This window comes from Dasypus novemcinctus, chromosome 7 (genome assembly GCF_030445035.2).
Source record: "Dasypus novemcinctus isolate mDasNov1 chromosome 7, mDasNov1.1.hap2, whole genome shotgun sequence".
Lineage (NCBI taxonomy): Eukaryota > Metazoa > Chordata > Mammalia > Cingulata > Dasypodidae > Dasypus > Dasypus novemcinctus.
The window spans coordinates 105,415,239-105,418,995 of NC_080679.1; positions in this window are offsets into that span (position 1 = coordinate 105,415,239).

Here is a 3,757-nt window from a genome sequence, read left to right on the forward strand (position 1 = left end):
TACTCCAAGAGTATGAGTCCATCCGGAGCTGTAGGGCCCTGGATGTACACACAAACAAGCATGTGTATATCTGGAACCCCACATATTGTAATAAACACAGCTGCATTTATTTGAGTATGTGATCCCATGTACACATAAAAACATTCAAACAAACACACTCACCAGATTTATTTGATTGTGCAATGGGGCAGTTATTCAAATAAACATGCTCAATGCATTTATTTGACTCTCACATTGCATGTTCATCAATCACAGCACTAAAAAAAAGAGAAAAAAAAAACACCAAAGAATTTACATGGGAAAAATATATGTGAATACAACCTTATTATAGATTTTATAGGGTGGCCAAAGTTATGGCTCCCTCCTTAATGGTAACTCAACTCTTCTGTATTCAATGACATTTGTTTCTAATGATTAATTGGTTCACTCACTTGACCACGAGAGCAGAATGACCACAGCATTCAGATTCACGGAATAGAAAATTTACTAACCTGAATTTGGTAGAGATGTGAAATCTTTATATTTCAAGAGCAGAATAATTCTTTCTAAACATTGTACATCAAGGGGGACACTGGTCAAATTATTATCGCTTTAATTAGCACACCTAAATTTCAAAAGTTGTATACATGCAACAAAGCATTCCTTATTTGAAGACATGAAAAAAAATACAGGTGACTCATCTGATCATTTTATATATTGATAAATATTATGACTTATATGTGAACACATGATGAATCATATGGGTGTACCAAGGGGCAATCTATGCCTTTCATAAGTATGTACTGACATAATCTAATATACTAAAATGGGGAGGGGCTTTTAGTCACTGAAATATGCATCGTGTAACAAAGATGAAGAAAATACATGGCTTGTGCCCATCATAAAAAGATTCAGACTGAAGGTTTAGCTTTGGTTTTTATTCAACTAAATTGTTAAACTGTGCACAGTGATTTTTTTTTTAGAACTTGAGACATTTGTGATGTTGGCTGTTTAAATCTTTGTTACCTTCGCTGTGAATTGAAATTGTACATATTTAGTAAATCATTCAGACAAAACAAACTTTTTAGACAATATTTTTATTGGAGAGTTTTCTTTTCCTGTATCCATGTTAAAGAAGAAAAAAAAAAGACCTCCTTTCCCAAAATAAAAATGTCAATACTAAATTTTAAAAAGTATAAAGGAATGATTGCTTCCTTTAGAGCTAAATATTTAAATAAACGTCGAGATAATTGGCAACATGTTCTTTTGGGCTAGTAGGCCGTGTCCAATTTTTTGGGTCTGATGTTTCAGAGGGCCTCTGTTTCAGGGTTGAAGATGATATATTAATCACTGAATTAAACAAATGCTATTCAAAAAAAAAAAAAGAAATAAATCCTTCAGTCTTCATTTGTAAGTGACAAATAGAATTAGAGAAATGATACTGAGAGGATATGATGCTGAATATGCCACAAGCTAAAACTTTTTCTATTAAAACAGTCGCCTACCACCTATAATCTAGTATGACATGTTAAAAGGCTCCAAAATATTGAAAATAGAAAATGAGCACCACAGTTCCCATTTGGCCTTGAGATGAATATGACAATGATTCTAATAATTTTTGTCAAAGAAAATGATGAGTAAAAAATACATGAAGATTAAAGCGTTGACAAATGATCTTTTAAGTATTCTAATTGGTCTTTCTCATTCATATCTTTGATTCTACAGAAATTGCAAATCCTGGTGATCCTGATTTGTAAGTTCACTCAGTCAACTTTTCTCTCTTTCACGTCACAGAATATCCCTGTTAGATTTAGGATGAAGGATAAGCCCCCAAAATGTTAAAAATAGACTACTGCCCTGGCAGGAAATTTAGCATTGGCAGCACAGAACTCAGAGGTAACTGATCTAACATAAGGAAACATTCAGAAAAAGATTTGTGCATTATAATCCTGTTCTGACCATTTTCAGAGCAGTCAAAAGGTAGTGGGAGTGTGTGTCTAGTGTGTGCTTGTATGTGTGTATGTAGGTTTGTTATTTGTGTGTTTATACTTGACTAGTGTTAAACAAACAGCAACACTTAAGAGATAGAAGGGGTCTGAACAGAAGGCTTTTGAGACATTTTATACATTACTATATCACATCATTTTAAAATTTTCTTTATAATTTATAAGATATACCAACAATAAAATAGAGAAAATATTAAATTATCTGTACTGATTTTATAGGGAAATTAGATTTTAGTCTACAACCTTTCCTTAAGAGAACTTTCTCTATTCCTAAACACCTTTCTCCATTCCTAAAACAATTTTAGTTTAGGACAAAGAATCACCCTAAACCCCATTTTATTTTGTTTAGGAAAAGAGGAATGCGTCCTTTAAATAACTTGAAAAAATATGGATGAGTAAAAGAATATGAATTTAGAAAGGAAACTCAGGAACACCCCTACTATCACAGAACACATTCTGGTGGATTTAGTGACCACAAGCAGCCTAGACCTTGGTTTTTATGTCTCTTCTGAAAGACACCACTTCCAACACAAACAGTATTTCCCAACCCTGCAGTGCAGTCCAGGATTGGTACAGATATAAAGGGGAGAACACCAACTATTGAATAACCTTCCACCACTTCCTGCAGTCCCGAAACATTCTGTGGAGGTCTACCACAGGAGGTCTACCACTGAGCATGCTTAGAAAGGGTGAGCTCACGGGCTTTCTGGTGAAAGGTACATGGAAGCAAGAGGGGAAAAAGAGAAGTACAAACCACTCTGCCCAGCTTTTAACCTTGAAAACACTATTATTGGGTAGACTAGGCTTAGGAATATTCAGCCTACCACCTATGTACAGTCACGTTTTCTTTTCTGTATTATGTGGTGTTTTTATATTTTCACAGGCAATTCCACAAAAGGAGACATTTTCACTCATTTCAAAATAAATGGTGATGCGACACTCAACAAAATCTTATCAGAACAAGAAGGGTTCTAACCATCTGCTTACCATGTATTATCTTGATTTAAAAATGAAAAAATTTGAAAACAAAAAAAAGAAATGAAAAGTTGAATGACTTGCCCACATTTCCAGAAATGGTGTCGTTATCCCTTGAGCCAGATGCTTTCATATAAAAAATTGGCCTATAACTATGATATAAACTCCTCTGTGACCTGACCAAGTTATAAAACTCTTCATGGCTATATTAAAATTGTCAAAAATCTTGTTCTCATCCTTCAGTAAATCTCTCCCATGAATCAGGGTGGGGATGGTGGGGATGTTTGTAATACTTGGAAAAATAAAAGCCGTAAATTAATCTACCACCTGCATTTTACAGATGAGGAGCCTGAGGCCCACGTAGACTCCGGACCTTACAGACTGTTTGTTCCTACTTGCCATGCTCTAGGAAGCAGTCAGGCTAACTCCCAGGCTGCCAGGTCCCCAGTTCTATGCACTCTCTAGCCCATTACAGTAAAATGCTCCTTCAAATAGTTATGCAGATAGTTGTAGGAATGAGTTAGTTTCTCAATATTCCCTGCAAGAAATTTGTTCTGCTTTCCAAGAACCATGCCAGAATAGAATGAAACAATCTACTCTGGAAGGCCTGGACTGCTCTAAGACAGGGGCTCTTAAACAGGTATCTATGGAAAGATTTCAGGGAGTCTGTGAGCTTGAATTGAAAATTCAAAAAAACATTATTCTTGTGAAGATGTGTTGGTGTGGGTGTGCTATATTTATTAAAGTGTGGACTTAGTAAGGGGTCTGTGGTTTTTCACCTGACTGGCAAAGGGAAC